Here is a 20,355-nt window from a genome sequence, read left to right on the forward strand (position 1 = left end):
GGTATCTACCCAAGAGAAATAAAAACATATGTCCATTTGTATGAACTGTAGAAAAACCAAAATTATACTGACAGACAGTAGATTAGTGATTGCTTGGGACTTGGGATATGGGGGAGGGAACTGACTGCAAAGGAGAAAGAGGGAGTTTTTAGGGAAAAAGAGAGAAATATTCTGCATCATGATTGTGGTTGTAGTCACGTAACTATAAACATCTGTCAGAATTCATCAAATTGTATACTTATAACAGGTGATGTTAACTAAATATAAATAAAACTGTCTTTAAAAAGAATGTACACCTGCCCCCCTCACCAACGCAATTCTCAATTAATTGGGAATTTAATTTCCACCAATCATTACAGAAAAGCCTAGTATTATCCTAATGAAAATTTCTTTAGAAATGAGACATGTTTACCTTTCATCTTAAATTCATATCAATTTAGGCAGATGTAGAGTAGTGACCAAAGTAGAAAAAAATTAGCAGAAATACTAAAGCCAACAATAAATGCGAGAGATGAATGACCTAGAATGGATAAAACAATAGAGTAGGCTTGTCACACTCATAAGAAGACTTAGGAATACAAGCAGGGTAAACTATTGAATATTAGGAAATCTCTACATTCCATTCAAAATTCTGCACATATCACCATTTAAGCACCATTACTCTCCTATATACTTAACTTGATAATTAAGAAAAATAAGTACTATATATAAAACTGACCAATTGTTCTTATACACGTTCTTGTACCTGTGTTTCCATCTACCCATTTGCCCAAGCAAAAACTTGTCATTCCTGAATCTTTTATTTCTCTCAACAACATATAATACTACAATTAATACTTATAGCATTATACTTTTTACAATATCCTTTATAGTAATTTCTAATTCATTCTCATTAGACTCTAGGTTGCATTTCACTCGCCATTTATACCCCTAGCACTTAACACCAGAGAAACAATAAATGTTTAATGAATGCAATAATTAAGAGCTAATAAGTAAGTAGTTGTTTGGAATACATCAATTGAGCACTTATTGGTTGACAGTTTTTGGTTATGGGTTTTAACCAAGGTATGAACAAATATGTCCCAAACTTTATTATAACAATTGTAAATACTGAAGATAAAATTCACTAGCCTTTCATGTTAATGAAATCAACTTGATCTTTTTAGACATCTTACATGTCAAAATCTGTTTTCCTTCAGTACACAGCAAATATGCATTGTATATGACGACAACAGACCTTAGCAGCAGTTTTAAGGCTATAAAGAATGTTACTTCTGTTTACAGATGTGGGTTGGTAAGTTATCCAGGAATTTAAACAATAAGCAGATGGTTTGCTTTCAAATTGACAGCAGTCATCTGGCTCTAAAGGAGAGTACTTTTGTAAATATATGTCCTGTCATGTTCTATCCAATGTGACAGGATGGAATAGCGTATGTACTGTGTTATGTTCTACTTTTCCTCTTTGAACAAAATAAACCTTAAGAAAAGGATGGGGGGTTTTTCTCCCACAGTCATCTTCTTGGTCTTAGACTCAAACTAAGAAAGAATAAGAAGAAACAAAAATACAAAAGTTGAAATTTAGAATTATGCTTCAATTTGGTTTCAAAACAAAATAATAGAGTTGAGTCTTCCTTTCAACTGAATTTTCATATCCATTGAATGATGATAATATCAAATATTATAATAACTGAGAGTCTGCTTAACTTCATATTCAAAAGAGGGGTATAAAAAATTATACCTAAATTTGACCTTTCATGGGAGGTGGGGAGGTGAGGCTTGGTGAAAAAAAGTGAAGGGATTAATTTAAAGAAAAAAAAACCCTCAGGGACATAGACAACAGTATGGTGATTACCAGAGGGAAAGGGAGGTCTGGGGAGGTAGAAGATAGTAAAGAGGAGAAAAATGGTAATGAAATGAGACTTGGTGAACACACAATACAAAATATAGATGGTGTATTATAGAATTGTACACCTGAAACCCATATAATTTTATTGATCAATGCCAACCCAAATAAATTCAATAAAAAATGTTAAAACATAGAAAAAATAAATATGATCTTTCATTTAGTCAGCATATGTAGTAATTGTTAGATGACTATACAACATACCTGCCCCTTCATTCACTTCCTTTCCCTATTCCAACAAAATCTACCTTCTACCTTCTTTTACAAGGCTACTGGCTTAACTAAATCAATAATGTTGCCCTAACTTTGGCTCAGTGGACAGGACTGAAGGATCCCAGTCTCCATTCTGGTCAAGAGCATGTATCTTGGTTGCTGGCACATCCCCAGTAGGGGGTGTGCTCCAGGAGGCAGCTGATCAATGTTTCTCTCTCATTGATGTTTCTAACTCTCTATTCCTCCCCCTTCCTTTCTGTAAAAAATCGATAAAATATATTTTAAAAATAATAATAATGTTAATGCCATTCTCTTGCAAGTGATTTTTTTTAGATAGAGGATTATGAAACCAGAGATAAAGGCCATTTCATAAGAATAAAAGAATCAATTCATTAAGAGGACACAAATTTAAATATTTGTGCATTCAAAAACAGAGATCTAAAAAACATGAGTCAAAAATGGATACAACTACATGGACAAATAAGATAAATCCACAATTATAGTCAGAGATTTTACAATAAATGATGAGATAATAGAGAGAAAATCAAATGAGCCTGGAAGACTTACCAATCAACTTAACTTAATTGCTGTATATAGAACACTACACTAAACAAAAGCAAAAACATTATTTTCAGATACATATAAAACATTTCTCAAGCTGCACTATAATTTGAAAAAAGGAGAGAAGGCATGAATTACTATTATCAGGAATGAAGTAATATCACTAAAAATTATTCAGAAATTAAAAAAATAATCAAGGAATACATAAACAATTTTATGCCAATTAACTTGACAGTTTAAATGAAATAGATAAATTACTTGGAAGATACAAATTATCAAGACTTACATAAAAAGAAATATATTAGATAGAGAGCACAGAGACATATTATAAAGTTGTACATCTGAAATGTATGCAATGTTATTAACCAATGTTTCCCAATATAGTGAATTTTGAAAACTGAAATCTAAGTAACTCTATATCTATTTTTAAAAATGAAATAGTAATTAAGCACCTACTCACACAAAAAAAACTTCACTAATACATTCTTACAAACATTTAGAGAAGAAATAATTCCACAACTACACAAACTCTTCCAGAAATCTCAAAAGAAGGAAATGTTTCTTGACTTACTCTAGCCAAATCAGACAAAAACATTACAAGAAAACCCCCATGAACACAGATATAAATATGCTTAAAATTTGAGTAGACTGAATTCAACAACATATAAAAAGAATTATATATCAAGTGAGGTTTAGTCTAGATTAATTTAAATGCAAACATTGAAATATATAACTCACTCTACCAAACTAAAAAACAAAACCGCATGATCACCTCTATAGATATGGAAAAAACATCTGACATATATTCCTGATAATAAAAACTTTCATAAAAAACTAGGAATAGAGCCCTAACCGGTCTGGTTCAGCCCATAGAACACATGTGTCAAACACAAGGCCCGCGGGCCAAATCCAGCCCGCCAGGCCTTGCAATGTGGCCCGCACCACGCTGTCATCACTGCACTCCGCTGTCAGTTTATGACATTGTCAGTTTATGACTGTTCAGTAAACCATTCGGCCCGCGATTTAGGCTGGATTTTAGATTTTGGCCCCTTCTCTGATTGAGTTCGACACCCCTACCATAGAGCATCAGCCTATGGACCGAAGGGTCCCAGGTTCAATTCCAGTCAAGGGCATTTACTTAGGTTGTAAGCTCCTCCCCAGCCAGGGACTTGATTAGGGTGTGTGCAGGAGGCAACCAATTGATGTCTTTCTCTCACATCCATATTTCTCTCTGTTTTTCCCTCTCTCTTCCACTCTATCTAAAAATCAATGGAAAAGTATCCTTGGGTGAGGATTTTAAAAAACAAACAAACTAGAAATAGAGGGGAACTTTCTCAATGGAAAAAATGTCAGCTCAATTTAAATTCAATATGATAGCGAAAGTCCAAGCAAATGGAATTATATAAGGAAAATAAAGGCATCCAGATTAAAAAGAAGTAAAATGTTTTCTTTTCTTTTTTTATATGACAACCTAATAATAAAAATAAACAACTTTTCCATTCTAGAAAAGGCAAAAATATGAAGACAGTGAAAAGATCAATGGTTGTTAGGGACTAATGAATAGATAGAACATGGGATTTTTAGTGCAATAAAACTATCCCATCTATAATAATAAAAGCTAAACAACCTTCTAGACGACCTTCTGGACAAAGCCAGGGTTGCGAGTGGCGAGCCCCTCGCACAAATTTTGTGCATCAGGCCTCTATAATAATACTATAATGATAGATGACATTATACATTTGTCAAAATCCATAGACCTGTACAAAACAAAGATAGTACCCTAATGTCAACTATGAGTTTTAGTTAATAATAAGGTATCAATATAGGTAGGTTTGTCAAATAACGATTAACAATTGTAATAAATGTCCCACACCAATGTAAATTGTTAATAATAGGTGAAAGGGGGAAGAAAAAATATGGAACTATCTATACTTTCTGCTCAAATTTTCTATAAAGCTACAATTGCTCTGAAAATTAAGTCTAGTTTTAAAAAGTATATACAGGGGTGGGCAAAAATAGGTTTACAGTTGTGAGTACATGAAACACAGGGTTTATTCCATGTTATTATTATTGTACTAGAGGCTGAGTGCACAAATTCTTGCACTCGGGGGGAGAGGGGGTTTCCTCAGCATGGATTGTGAGAGGGTGCAGGCCAGGCCGAGGGACCTGACCAGGATCAGGGCTAGAGAGGGACACTGGAGGTTGGCCAGCAGGGGAGGGACCATGGGAAGGCTCCAGGGCATGTCCAGCCCATCTCGCTCAGTCCTGACCAGCCAGACCCCACCAGCAAGCTAACCTACCAGTTGGAGCATCAGCACCCTGGTGGTCAGTGCACATCATAGCAAGTGGTTGAGTGCCTTAGCATATCATTAGCATATTACACTTTGATTGGTTGAATGACCATCCAGACAACCAGACATTTAGCATATTAGGCTTTTATTTCATAGGATTATTTTCCATATGAACAACTGTAAATCTGCTTTTATTCACCCCTGTACATACAACCTAAAAAGAAAAATGAAAATAGAAGGTCATATACCAAGGCAAAAAAGAAAAAGAAAAATATTCTAACAAAACACATAAATGAGAAATAACATGGCCCGGCCGTGTGGCTCTGTGGTTGTGCATCAACCTGTGAACCAGGATGTCACTGTTGGATTCCCAGTCAGGGTTATGGGCTTGATCCCCAGTAGGAGTAATGCAAGAGGCAGCCTATCAACAATTCTCTCTCATCATTGATGTTTCCATGTCTCTCTCCTCTCTGAAATAAATAAAAATACATTTTTGTTTAAATAGCATCTATTATTCAACTAAATTAATTTAATAAATACAAAAACTTGGGTGATATTAGATGACTCTACCCATATGAATTTATCAATTTAAAAAATGTAACAGCTACTCACTTCACACTACGGTACCAAGAGTACATTAATAAAGATTATAATTTCCAGAAGCACAGTCTAATCTCTATAGACCATGAAAAGAACACTAAGGAGAGGGAAAATCAGAAGGAAGAACTGGGAATAATGAAGGCCATTCCTTTTCTATGATGTCAGAATCTCAATCATATGGTTTCCAAAATATCAATAGAACATTACTTTCAAGAAGTTATGTCCTAAATTCTAATCTATTCATCCAAGTCCTCCCAGAAAAAAATCAGAATTGTATATTCTTCACTACCATCACTATCATCATGGAATTTATTTTAAAAGCCTGAGTTTTAGGTGACATCACTGAATCCTGAAACTGCTACTCTTAAGATTCCTTGTAACATACTTTAAAAAAGTAAATGTACTTAAACTCTGTCACTGGTAGTTAGTTACCCAGCTACTAGCATTCAAATACAAAATACATGTGAATGAGTAGCTATTACATGTTTTAAATTAGTTAAATTCCTATCGTTGGAGTCATCTAATCTCACCCAATGTTTTGTATTTATAAGCCCAGTGAAAAATCAGCCTCACCTCAGAATTTGTTAAAAAAAATCTTTTTCATGGAGTAGAACTCCACATTTATTTATCAGTCCTTAAATATTCTGGGTTCTAGATGTCTGCAGAATTATGAAATAGTTTCCTAAATACTTATATTTTAATAATTTGGGGCTCATTCTGTCCAAAAAGAGAATGTAAACAGTTTTAGATTATTTACAAAACAGTATGGAACATGTATCCCTCACACACTCACACACACACACAAACTCTGTTGATCATATAAACTTCACTATAGATTTCAACTACAGCCATAGCACTAATACTTTTTTTTTAAAGGAAAACAGAAGTTATAAATCATAAAATGAGACACTAAAAAGATGCAAAAGCCCCAGATATTCACAGTGTTAAGCTATAACCATAAGAAAAATAAACTTAAAGCTGTTTAATTTTCAAAAAAGAAATAGCATGGGCATTCAGAAGAAATAGTTTAAATTACTGCTTCTTAGAACCAGCCTGAGGCTTCTAAGCCATATAGTATATGAATACATAATTTACTTATCTAATAATCAACTGCTGATGTATCCTTGAGATGAAACTTTAAAATTATAAACTTGCTGCTCTAAACATTCTGGTTGGTTTCTCCTGATACACATGATTAAAAATATTTCTAGTACATATTCAAGGAATAGATTGATGAATTGTAAAATGTGTGTACATTCAATTTTATTATAAAGAGCCAAAGTGGCCCTCGCCAGTTTGGCTCAGTGGATAGAGCATTGGCCTACAGACTGAAAGGTCCAGGGTTCAATTCCAGTCAAGGGCATGTACCTTGGTTGTATGCTCCCTGCCTGGGTCAGGGGCATATAGGAAGCAACCAATAAATGTGGCTATTTCACCTCTGTGTTTCTCTGGCTCTCCTTCTCCCTCCACTCTCTCTGAAAATCAACAGAAAAAAAATATCCTCAGATGAGGATTAAAAAAAAAAAGAAAAAAAGAGCCAAGTGTTTTCCAAAGTTGTACTAATTTGTACTCCTACCAACAACAGATAACAGTTCTCATTATTTCCTAGTAATATTTTTTGTCAGGATTAACAAAAAAAAAGTTTAAGTATCTTGAAAATATCTAAAGAAACTCTGACATAAACTGCTGGAAGCTAATTTCAGCATGTCATAATAAATGCAAGGTTGATGGGCTTCTATATTCAGCAGGGCTGAAGATACATATTATTGCTGCTGGAATAGATAAAAGCATTTCCCCAAACCTGAAAATCTGCATATATTATGGCCTGGTATTGGAACAGACCAAGGCAACTCCTCCAACCTGACAATGCCTACTGTATACCAAACCTTGCCTTTGATATGTTTATGTGCTTTGCCTAAGGGCAATTTGTGTTAATAAAAAGCTAGGGGTCCAGAAATTCAGAGAACTTGGTTACTGAAGCTAGGCTCCCCAAAATGCCTTCCAAATTTATATTTCATGTCTAGTCTCTTTATTAATTTACACACAGCCTCTTCTCCAATTTCCTAATAACACTCAAGTAAACTTTAGACCCAGCATGATCAGACAGTCAGAGCACTAAATTGAATCCTTCTAGATGCTGAGAAACACCCCAGTCGTAAACTTACTCATTTCTTCAATAAATACTTTCCTGCTACCTACTTAATGTTACTAAAAATGGTACAGTGATAACTCAGTAATCAAAAGCATTTCCTTAACCTTCTCTTGATAGCAAGAAAGTCACAAATACTTGTTCTGCTAAAGATTCTCTTAAGTAAAAGAAACATTCAAGGGGTAAAATTTTTTTTAAAAAAAAAAAGAGAGAGAGAGTATTCAGAGAGTTGGAACAGCTGGAGCAAAGACCTACTCAGAGGGTTAGAAAGATTCAAGTATCTCTGTACATGCATATACATATGTGCAATCATACATGCTAACATGCATGCACACACATGCAATCAAGACCAGGATAAAAAGTGTCATCAAAGTGTAGATGTGTTTTCCAGCTCCAATATTCTTAATGGGAAATTATAAAAGGTTAAAAGCCAAGAGTTTTACTAGACTATACAACTATACAGCAATTTCTCTGTGAAACAAATTCAGAGAATAACTGGAGCTGGACACAATAACACTCAAGTAAACTTTAGACCCAGCATGATCAGGCAGAGCACTTTTGGATGTAAAAGATGTTGAAAGTCCCTCTCACCTCCAAAACAGATCTTCATTTCCTCCCACAGTGCCTGAAACCACATTTGCATTATTGTATTCTGTTGGACACTCAGGATTTTTTATTCATTAACAAATATCTGCATTAAATTGCAAATATCTCTGGACACAGGAAACTTATGAAAACTTAGCTGACAAAGATAGGCACCTAAAGAAAAACAGAAATAGGAACAAAGATACTGAAAAAGAAGTTGGAAAGAACCAAACAAAAAATCTGCCTTCCTCATCATTTTACAGATATCTGACGCTAACAGCAGTAGGAAGAAACATTACTGCTATAGTTAATTGGTTGAAAATTTCATCTACTGAAGACGAATAAGCATCCTAAATTACAAAAAGTTTTGTTTGTTTGTTTATTGTTACACCTTTCCAGTATGCTCTACCAAATTACACTCATTTCTAACTACACGGGAGTATCATACAAATTCAATTCCAAACATAATTTAAAACAGGAGGAAGAACTAGGAATGAAAACAGAGTGGCTCATAAAAATAAACAGTGATGTGTCAGAAAGTGAAATTCCGGTGCCACAAACCTGGAGGCCATGAGTCTTGATTATTCTCCAAAAAAGCCTGCTTACGGAGACCGTGCAGCTGGCACCCATGGAGCAAGTGACTTATAATGAATGGAGCCCTTAGAATTTTGTATTAATTGCAGTAAAACATTTAAGAATCTGGCACTTGAACTAGTTAGTTCACACTAATTGAACACAATGCTAAACATTATCCTCAGACACCAAACTAAAATATTTAACAACCTATAAACAATGACTCAATATGGAATTCTTTGTCTTATTTAAGTCAAAAGAAACCAGATTACCTTGTTATGGGTTGAACAAAGTAAACAGAAATTGGAAAAAATCCAAAACTTCTCAATCAATGTTGGCTTCTACTAGGTTTGGGCTGTTAATAAAAAATATATCGTAAATAAACTTAAGCCTTTTTTAATCTATACTTGTACGTGTGTTCTTAAAAAGAATGTAATAAATTCCAGTTCTTAATCTTTCCCCCTTAATTCCACTATTTCTCACTATTTCCTGTACTTGTTTGCTTCTGCTGTTGACTTTTATTTCCATCATAAGTTACACCAATAAAAATTCAGAATCCTAATATAAATTTTGTAAACACATACAGTATCTTTGCCTACTGAGTAATTAGATGCCTACTTAACCTTATTTAAATGTAATACTGCCTTTCTAGTACTTCCAAATATGCACAGTCCATACTTAATAGAAACTTTATTAGCAATTTTTAACACCAAAAAAATGGGAAACATGTCTCTTTAAAAATGTCAGGTTCATAATGGTTCAATCAAAGAGTCCCTTTCTCTCACAAGTATGTATACATATAAATAGTGTGCTATATGATAAAAAAGAAATCTATAGCACTTATAAATCTGTACACTGTTAGCAAGTACTAAATTTCCTTCCCAAACAAACAAAAAAAGGAATACAGTATACTAAATTTTTCTAGAAAGTTAATTTAATTTTTATTATGATCACGTAAATTCACTTTTAATGAAAGAATAATTATCAACAATTGTTTGATGAAATATTTTTAAATATTTGATAAAAGTGAAATTAAACTAAATTAAAACTTTTGGTGCTACTATCATGTAAAAATATACATTTATATACATAGGCACAATAGTCCAGAATTATAAAGACACAGCTACAAAGATTTGTTTCAAGCCTACTGAAAAAAATGTGAATTATAATTATTTTTCAAAATGATCAATGAAGATTTATAGTAATCCTGTGAATTTTACATATATATATATATATATACATATATATATATATATATATGTATATATATATGCCTAAGCAACCAGCCAACCAGCCAATCAGCCAGTAACTATGACACGCACTGCCCACCAGGGGGAAGACACTCAATGAAGCAGCTGCTGAGTGACAGCAACTTTGCAAAGTGTCCTCTCACACTCTGGGACCCCTCGGGGGATGTCAGACTGCTGATTTTGACCCAATCCCCACAGGCCAGGCCAAGGGACCCCACCAGTGCACAAATCCATGTACCGGGCCTCTAGTATTCTATATTTGCATAGCACTTTAAGGTTACCTTTCACTTGGAATAGGGGTTTTAACCTTTTTTACATCATGAATGCTAAGATGGTTATTAACAATACACTCATGGGTATTCTCAAGATTATGGGTAACTAATGTCATGCTAGCTAGAATTCATCCCTTTATCTCTGGCTCAAGATATCAGGATGCAATTCGTGCAGGATCCCACCAAATTTGTGCAGGGGTGAGGTCCCTTGGCCTGGCCAGTGATCAGAGACAATCGAGGTGACAGGAGGTTGGCTGGTGGGAGGGGCCACAGGAGGCTGGTTGCCCAGATTCGGGACATCAGGCCAGCAGGCCAGGGGGAAGGGGCCACAGGCGGTTGGCCAGCTGATCCGATCAGGGCCATTGGGGCCGACCAGCCAGGAGGAGGGGGCTATAGAAGGTTGGCTGTGGGAGTGCATTGACCACCAAGGGCAGCTCCTGCGTTGAGTGTCTGCCCCCTGGTGGTCAATGTGCATCATAGCGACCAGTCATACAGACATCTGGTCGTTTGATCCCTTAGGCTTTTATATATATATATATATATATATATATATATATATATATATATATATATATATATAAATAACTAAGTACATTTCACTGGTAAAAGTAAAAATGTACTGGAGTATGCCCATAGCAGATCTTAACATAATACTATTTCTCCACACTAAGAAAATGGGTGGGAGATGTGGTGAGAAGACACATGGTCCACACACTGACTGCAAATTTGTCTTTAGTAAACAAGTCAAACAAATTTGTATAAATTTTTAAGGCTAACCAAAATTTATCTTCACTTACAAAAGTTATCTGTAAAGTTTAATTAAAATAATTTTACATGACATTTAACTTTTCAGGAGCTCTTATAATCATCTCTCCAATAGCCTGAGAGCTGGCCCCCAGACTTCCTATACTGCTCCCCATCTCCCCTACAATTATTTCTTCCCAAATCAGCTAGAGTAACTAAAAGGCAAATCACATCATATCACTCTGTTTAATTCTCCAATGGTTTTCTAGTAGATGTAAAATAAAATCTGAACTCATCACAGCCAACAATGTCCTAATATAAACTCTCCTCTACCTATCTTTACAATATCATTTCACATCATTCTGTATGGCCATAACAGTCTTCTTGGCTACAAATCAAATGCATCAAGGGGTCTATTTACTTAATGTTCACTCTCCCTGAATACTTTCACAAGATCTTCTCAAAATCTATCTCCTTAGAATAAAAAGGTGATTAAAATAAAATATCAAGTCTGGAAGAGCTTACCAGTGTAATAATTAATGTCAAGACACTCAGCAAAATGTCTGGAAGATAGTAGGGGCTCAATAAATGTTAATTCTCATCTTGTTTCCCAATAAGGATAAGATGTTTAATCAGAGAATAAATGAAAAGCCAACTGGGCTAGATCAGGAGTTAACAAATACAGCCATGGGCCAAATTCATCCTACCACCTAGTTAGCATGGCCCACCAGCTAAGAATGTTTTCTATATTTTTAAATAGTAATATAGGGCAAATATTGGCCCTCTAAAAGATATGTTGAAATTGTAATCCCAATATCTGTAAATGTAACCTTTTTTGAAATAGGGTCTTTGCAAATGGAAGCAAGGTGAAGTCATAGAAGATTAGAGTGAACTCTAAGTCCAATGGCTGGTGTCTACAAGAGAAGGGAAAAGGTGATGGATACAGAAACAAGGAAGAAAGCCATGCGACAACAAAGTCAGGAATTGGAACAATGCAGCTTAAAGCCAAGGAATCTGAGGATTTCCAGGAGCCACCTGAAGCTGGAAGAGGTAATGAAGGACTCTTCCAAAGACTCAGGGAGCATGGCCCTGCAGACCAAGATTCCTGGCCTCTAGAACTTGTAAAACTATATTTCTGTTGTCTTCAACCCCCTAGTTTGTGGGAACTGGTTACAGTACCCCTAGGCAAATAATACAAATAGGTTTTTTTCAATCAAAAGAACTGTCTTTCTTGACATGTAAAAATGATATAAAATGCAAATTTCAGTACCTATAAAGGAAGTTTTATTGGAGTACAGTCATAGTATTTTTTTTTACATATTGCCTGTGGCTGCTTTTGTCTTACATTTTCAAAGTTGAATAGTTACCACAGAGACCACATGGCCCCCCCAAGCTGGAAATATTTACTATCTGGCTCTACACAGAACAAGTTGGCCAATACCTCTTCTTAAACATTAGCCCAGGTCACAAATAACAGAGCACGAAAATAGATTTGCACCAGTGAGAGACGACTAAGTAGTAGCTAAATAGTAAATGAAAGTTTAAACAAAACAAAACAAAAAAAAAGGGATTTTTATCCTGGTAAATGGTTTAATATTTTAATGTAAATCAAAATTTGGCCAAAGACTAGCAAAATGCAAAGGTATTCATCAAGAATAGTCTGATATGTCTTATTTTGTGAAATAAGTTAGATAACATTAATTGTTAAGGAGAAGCTGGGTAAAAAGGAAGGATTAATTCACTTTATTGAGTCACTTATGTTCGGCAGATAATATGCAATAGAAGCCTCCTGAAAATAGTATCAAATAGAATTGAAAACATAATTTAAAAATTCAGATATAGATTGACACTCCCTAATCTTCTCTTTCCAGTCTAAATGCCAATTCTAAGCAATTAAAACATTTTACTGGCTAAACACTGAAAACATCCCAATTGGCCATGTTATAACAGTATTCCTATTCTAAGCCATTCTGGTACTTTCAGAGTGTTTATCCTAAAATGGAAAGTTTGATCATGCTATAGTATACCTATAGTTCACTTTTATGAGATATTATTTAAACTCCTATGCTCAGTATATTGCCTTTCAAAATAGACCCCAACCACTATCCAGTCCCATCTTATATCACTTCTCAATATTCCAGAAGTTTCTTCAATATTATAGTTGTACTTACACACACTAGTACACCTTATAACACTCTATGCTTTCCTTTGTAACACCCGTTCTGATTTTAATTACTTGTTTATTCTTCCACACTAAAGTGAATTTTATGATGCATGTCTGTCAAGTTCACTATGACATCCATAGCACTCAACACACTGTCTGGTACAGAGGTGCACAATAAATATAAGTGAATAAAGAATGAATAAATAAGCAAACGATTACTAAATATGTCAAGGCAACTCAGGATTCTAGTTTTCTTCGAATAATGCTCCCTCTAATGAGAATTCCTTTTGTCTTGCTTATCTTCCTGGAAAATCTTTACTAATCCTTCAAATATAGCCTCCTCAGTAATAGTTTCCTCACATTAACATTACCGAGCAATTTGTTCTGCCCTTCCTCCACATTGCTAAAATACTATTGACCATATTATATTGTAATGTATATTTGTTGGTACTATCTCTTCATTAAACCTTGAGTTTCTCAAGGATAAATTCATCCTTTTCCCCCACCACTTAGCCCCATGTTTGGAACATGTGAGTAGTCTAAATATACTTGCTGAATGCATAAATTAAGATTATCTTAAAAATTTAAGACAACAACATTATAGAACAATGCATTTATTTTCTTGATTAATTTGCTTTAATAATTTATTGAAGTGCTTTAAATAACTGTGATATACTTTAGTTCAAGTAAACTTTAGAAATTAATAAAATTTAATCTGTTATAAATTACTTTCTTATAGAATATATCCATCTCACTATATGACTTAAAATAATAGTTAGGATAAAATCTAAAATTCTTTTTTCATCAACATTTCCATTTCAGAGATAGTAACTATAATTAAGCCATTTAGCATTTTCAAAGTAATCTTTTTGGTTCTTCATCTATACATTTATATACACCCATTTGAATGTGTGTGTGTGTGTGTGTGTGTGTGTGTGTGAGTGTGTGTGAGTGTGTGTGTGTTTGTACACATATGCTATAAATTTTAATATTAATATGTGTAACTATGTACTAGATATTGATCACTAATTTATACAAATTCTATTAAGACAGTCCATCTTAAATGCATCCAAAGTAAATTTCATAATTGCAATTTTCTAATATCTGGAATCAATTACATTCAGGAAAGTTGCAAAAAGGCCACCCAGTAATAAAACTTAAATTGTGTCTGCTGTCCTGTTAGTGATAATTTTTTATTGCTACTTCAGTTTCAGATGTCAGAGTAATGACTTCCATATTCTGATTAGAATGCAAATTGAAGCCATATGTTAGAAAAGCATAGGTTTTCAAACGTCATTGTTTTCTGATTTTAAGCACAATAAAAGTATGTTTATAAAGACTAGCAATTATCCAGATGAATTTTGTCAATTCTAGATCTAGAAAATGTGGAATTTTTCATTGTAAACTATGTCAATACATGCAATTGTAACACATCAATTAATAGCCAAGATATATATACCAATGGCCAGAGGGAAGTCAAAACTATAAAACAATAACAAGATTAATCTTATTTTATTTTCTTCGAGAGTAAAAATTGAACAATGATTTTATAAACCTATTTTTAATCTTTAGGCTTGCTAAAGTAACTAAAATTATCTTTAATCTATACTCTTATAAATGAAAAGTAAACAACAGATGGATATTTTTTATATATTTTGCTGATGTATTAAATAAACCAAAATCTACACAAATCAGTTTAATAAGTTTCTAAGATTACGCTACAAGTTTCCCAAACACCTTCTTAGACTGAATTCAAAAATGACCAGCCCAATTATGAATTTAAATACTACATGCTTTACTTTTTTTTTCATTTATAACATGAAACTGCTATTATAAAAATATATTTTGTTTTAAAAAGAAAAAATTTTAAAGTTATAAGAAAACCTCTGTTTAAATAGTATTTTTAAAAGCAGAATCAAGAGTTAATATTTCTAAATGTAAGTACTCAAGAGTGAATGTTTCTAAATTTATTTACCTAATATCACCTAGATGTAAAAAACAGAAAAGTCATGCCAGCTAAGCTGTTAAATTACACAATTTGTAAACCTCAAAGTTAGTTAAGTCAATTACATAAATATAAAGTGAAGGTGACTATTAAAGCATTTACTGAAATAAAGAGGGACTGTCATGAGGTAGAGATAAACCACAGCTCTCACATCCAATAATATCACTTTATATTACATTTTAAAATGTTCAACTTGAAATATAGAGACAGAAATCTTTCAAAATAAAGTCACTAAAATCATTTCCAAAAAGTCCCTAAACTAAAATGACCTAGAATTTAGGTTTAATTATTAAGATGGTATCAACAAAATGTCAAAAGCTTTGATTATATTATTATTTTACTAACACAATATAAACAGTACACAAATGTTCCTTAAAATCTGGCTTCTAAAAGTTCTTAAAATAAAACAAATTTCTTTAGTATATTTTTAAAACTACAATATAAATTAAGTCATTAAGTACATAATCAGTCCCCATCTCTGGCTTATTATCAGGGCTTCTTTTACAGATCTGCACATTCAAGGTCACACCAAAATTCTTTGTAAATGCTGCTTTTCTTGGGTTCAAAGAAAACAAATAAAGGTAACTATGTGTGAATATACTGAGGAGTGGTTCTGTCGTCTATTTTAGACTACTGTTTTTTGAGCTATTTGCAGGACTAGCTAGCCAAAGCCTCTATTGTAAAATGCACAAGTACTGCATATTTGGTTGACTAATCTGTACAATTACTTTCAAAGTCTGTACAGATATATCCCTCAATTTGCAATCGGCGTCAGTACTGTGTTTTTTTTCTTTTCCTCCTTATTGAATTTATTGGGGTGATGCTGGTTAACGATTATACAAGTCTCAAGTGTACAATTCCACAACACATCATGTGTACACTGTATTGTGTGTTCACCACCCCAAGTACTGTTTCTTTTGCCCTTCTGATTAACAGTGGTTTGTAACACATATAAAAATAGAGTAAGCATTATTCTGCAGTCCATTACTCCAACATATACAACTCTCATGAGTAGCTCATTGAAAGCCTTACATTACCAGCCATATAATGAACTTTATTTTATCTTATCAGTATAAACTATAACTCTCTGACAGCTGGAAGAAACTATCCAAAAAGCAATCTTAGCTCTGTGAACTAAGTCCAATATACTGAATGGCCGAATAATGATTTTATATTCTTACTAGAGGCTTGGTGCATAGATTTTATATTCTTACTAGAAGACTGGTGGGGTCCCTCAGCCTGGCCCCTGCCCTCTCACAATCCAGGACTCCTCAGGGGATTGGGCTGAAACTGGCAGTCCAACCTCTGAGGGATGTAGTAATATGCAAAGAAGCAGCAGGCAGCCAAGGAGCCCAAGCCCAGCTTGGGCACCATATGGGAGCTCCTGCTTATCCCGGCCCCTCTGTGCCTGCAGCCTCTGCTGCCCCCACTTGGTAAGCTCGCTGAGTGATGCTCCCATTGTGGGAGCATACTGACCACCAGGGGACAGCATTGAGCATCTGCCTCCTGGTAGTCAGTATGCGTCATAGCGACTAGTCAAATGATCAACTGGTCGAATGGTTGACTGATCACTTAAGAGTGACTATACACACACACACACACACACACACACACACACACACTATTGGCTGGGGGGGGGGGGGGGGCGAGGGGGGGGTTCCCCTCAGCCTGGCCTACATCCTCTCCAATCGGGGACCTCTTGAGGGATGTCTGACTGCCGGTTTAGACCTGATCCTAAACCGGCAGTCAGACATCCCTCTAGCAATCTGGGAACGCAGGGTCCTAACCACTCACCTGCCTTCCTGCCTGGCTGACTATCTAATCACCTCTAACTGCCTCCCCTACTGGCCTGACCTTGCCCCTAACTGCTCTCCCCTGCTCCCCTGGTGACCGGATTGCCCCTAACTGTCTCTGCCTTGACCCCCACCATCATGGCTTTGTCTGGAAGGAAATTAGACATACAGAAGATGGCCGGTCAACACAGTCTAAAATTAGCATATTACCCTTATTAGAATAGATAGATTATATAGAATTAGACTGCTTAAATGGAGGGCTGGGAGGAGTTTTTTCCAGCAGGAGGAGATGCTCTTGGTAGACAAAAATACACTATCCCTATATCTGGACTGATAGCCAGCCATATGCACTATATTGCCAAACCAGTCATTAAAAAATTGAAACACTTTCTTACACTTTACACCAAACAGCTGTTGCACTTAAAACCTCTCCTCAGTCCCCACCTTAGGTTCTGTCTTCACAGTTCACCCATTTCAGGTTCTGATTAGTCAGTTTCTATGCCAGTCAGTGTCAAAAGCTCTGTCTCCTAGGCAGCCATTGGCTCCTGGAAGTTCACCCAGATTTGTTTCAATTGGTCAGTTTCTATGCCAGTAAGTATCAAAAGCTCCACCTCTTAGGCAGCCACTGGCTCCTGGAAATTCACCCAGTTTTGGTCCTGATTGGTCAGTTTCTATGCCAGTCAGCGTCAAAAGGTCCACCTCCCAGGCAGTCATCTTGTAAGGGCATGAGTGTTAATTTGCATATTATCTCTTTATTATATGGGAGGATGGTTGGGCTCCTAAGCTACAATCTAAGTTCTTTTTTTCCTTGATGTAATTTAATTTTTTAAAAAGGACTTTAGAAGGTCCACAGTACCTAACAATAATTGTTTTAAAAACACACAAAGAGAATTTTGATCAACTTAAAACAAGAAGTAAAATTTCAGAGTAAATAGTGAGGAAATGGTCTAACTGGAACCTTACTTTAAAAAATAAAAATACATTTCAAAAAGTTTCTTTAGCCACTAAATGCCACACTTCTCTGTGATTTAATTTGTTCAGAAATATAAACTTTTAAGGGCTACATGAAATGCCCTTTTACAAGATCTGCAATTTTATTTTTCAATTCTTTGGAATGAATCTACATTGAATTGTCAAATATCTGCAATATCCAACATCATCTGAGACTGACAAGGACAATGAGAGTATTAATCTAAGAAAGATGTTTGAGTAAGAATTAGTATTTTGTTATACTAATTTTGGGTCTATACATCCTAATAGCAGGGAAATTGATATTGAAAGCTCCCAACCTATAACCATATCTGCAATCTAGTTTCCAAACTCTAAGGTATCATCATCCTTCATTGCTTAATGTACAATGTCTTGAAAACTGTTATTTCATTTATTTTGTTGTTTCAGGCAGAAGTGTAAATTTGTTCCCCATTACTCCAATTTGGCCTGAATCAAAAGTCATCTTTTACTTTAAACATAATAAATACACTTGTTTTATAACATTTTCAGATAATTCCAATACATGTACTCTCTGAAAGTGTATTTTTCTTTTGTTGTTTTTGCCAGATCTTGTTTGGTGCCTTGTTTCCTTGTGTGCTTGAATGTTTTTGATTACCTTATAAAATTTCTATGTGAAGAAGGACTTCTGGGAAATTCAGGTATACATATTTTCTCTACTCCTCCCATTAATTACAACTAAAAATCCTAGACATTACATATAAAACGAATTTTAAAAGGCTGAAAGGTAGAAAGAAGAAAGTAGACCATCTAGAGATCTTACAATCCTAAGAATGACACCATGGTAAATACCTAGGTTTTCGTTTTGCCTTATGTATCCCAGACTTGGAGCTGGAGAAGCCCACAAACTGGAAATGTTAATAAGCACAGATAAAAACCTGCTCTGTCTTATGACCAGTACAAAGGCAGCTTATCAAAACAGAAATTTTTAGACAATAACCATTATACTCCAGCCAAACACAACAGAAAAAAACAAACAATCTGTGACCAAGGGGAGAGCCTAGACTTCCACTTTCACAAGGCTGTAAACAAGGTGCCCCATCACCCTGAGCAGGGGAAATTCAGAGAAAACCAGGTAGAGAGCTGAGGCTTTCATCCTCACCAGCTGGTAACTACTCCCAACCAAGGGTGTCAATAGAGACCACTCACTCCTACCAGCAGTAAACAGGAGCCACATCCTCCTTCAGGTGTCCATTGAAGCCAAATGCTGAGTATATGGGTTCTTTTGTATTTTCCTTCTTATATCTCTTTTATTTATATTCCTTTGTAAAATTCTGCTTCTTTATATCTGCTTTTTTATATTTAATATTTTCTTTATATTTGCCTTTCAATTTTTTAATATATATCTTATGTTATCTTTACAAGGCAAGCAGAAAACAAAAGTACATAAAGACTAGTTGAATAATGATAATAATCCATGCCCAAAAAGAAATGACACCTTTCTTTTCCTTCGGTCTTTTTGACTCTGTAGCAGTCCTTCAAGCCACTTATATCAGAGTCCCTATTAGTTTCAAAGTTCAACATACAACTCTGAAGTTCCTAGGATGAATAGTCAAATTATTCAAATAGAAATACAAGTCAAAGAAACACAAGACAAAATTCTCTCTGAAAGTAAAAATAAATCTAACTCCAAATGAACTAGAATAATATTTTCTCACATCCCAAGACAATTCTGTCCTTTTATCAGGAAGTATGTAATCTAAAATCCACCTTCTTAGCCTGTAGCCATGCACACCCAGAGAAACTCATAAAATGGTTGTGTAAATATATTCATCACCACATTGCTTTGTGATGTTGAGAAATGGAAGTAACTGAATATCCATTTCTGGAAGAATGAACAAGTAAAATGTAGCAGATGAAATATCCTAAAATTAGAGAATAGTGATGGGTGCACAGCTCTGTGAGTACACTAAAAACAGCTGGATGATAAATTTTAAGGAGTAAATTTTATGGTTTGTTATTTATATCTCAATAAAGCTACTATAAAGTATAATAGGGCATGGATATCCTGGTGCAGTATGCAATAATCAGAAGCAATGCATTGGAAGCATACAAAGTAACTCACAGAGGTCTTCAAAACAGTGTCAAGTTCAAAGTAATACAACAATATGACTATATCTTGAAAACATGGCATTAAATTGTCCAACAAAAGGTGAAAAAAAGAGTCTCTAACAATTCCCCTTTCCATGCTCACAAGGTTGACTACAGTCTCTGGGAAAATCTCTATGCCCACCTTTGTGATCA

At 34.8% G+C, this 20,355-nt stretch overlaps 1 protein-coding gene across 3 annotated transcripts in view; it reads right to left on the reverse strand.

Moving 5' to 3' along the window:
• Positions 1–20,355, reverse strand: part of TMEM135 (transmembrane protein 135) — a 192,066-nt gene that overhangs the window by 133,953 nt on the left and 37,758 nt on the right. The window contains exon 1 of one of the 3 annotated variants that reach the window (XM_084895227.1): positions 12,568–12,572. The exons of the other annotated variants lie outside the window; for them this stretch is intronic. The gene's annotated coding sequence lies outside the window, so the exon portion shown is untranslated. Of the gene's footprint in view, positions 1–12,567; positions 12,573–20,355 lie in introns of those variants that run through there. 3 annotated transcript variants of the gene reach the window in all.

This window comes from Pipistrellus hanaki (assembly GCF_964339955.1).
Source record: "Pipistrellus hanaki genome assembly, chromosome: 9".
NCBI lineage: Eukaryota > Metazoa > Chordata > Mammalia > Chiroptera > Vespertilionidae > Pipistrellus > Pipistrellus hanaki.